The following is a 520-nucleotide window of genomic DNA, read 5'->3' as shown; positions in this document are numbered from 1 at the left end:
TCATTGGCTTGATCCTTCAATATAGGTTTTGAGTGTCTGTGGTTTTGTCGTTGGCCTTGTCTTTGTTTCTGCCCTTGTATCTTGCTCTGTTTTCAAGTTTAAAATTACATTTTTTTTTTTTAAGTATTGAAAGAATCTTTAAGTCAACGATGTTTAAAAATATATATTTATTAATAAATTTATTTTAAATGGATATTATTCTGAAAGTTAAAAAAAAATTAAAATATAATAAAGAAAAATAAAATAAAATAAAAAAATAAAATAAAATAAAATAAAATAAAATAAAATAAAATAAAATAAAATAAAATAAAATAAAATAAAATAAAATAAAATAAAATAAAATAAAATAAAATAAAATAAAATAAAATAAAATAAAATAAAATAAAATAAAATAAAATAAAATAAAATAAAATAAAATAAAATAAAATAAAATAAAATAAAATAAAATAAAATAAAATAAAATAAAATAAAATAAAATAAAATAAAATAAAATAAAATAAAATAAAATAAAATAAAATAA

The sequence above is a fragment of the Rhagoletis pomonella genome, unplaced genomic scaffold (assembly GCF_013731165.1).
Source record: "Rhagoletis pomonella isolate Grant_MI unplaced genomic scaffold, Rhpom_1.0 Rhpom_scaffold_00005, whole genome shotgun sequence".
Taxonomy (NCBI): domain Eukaryota; kingdom Metazoa; phylum Arthropoda; class Insecta; order Diptera; family Tephritidae; genus Rhagoletis; species Rhagoletis pomonella.
Note: the sequence above shows the minus strand (reverse complement) of the source record.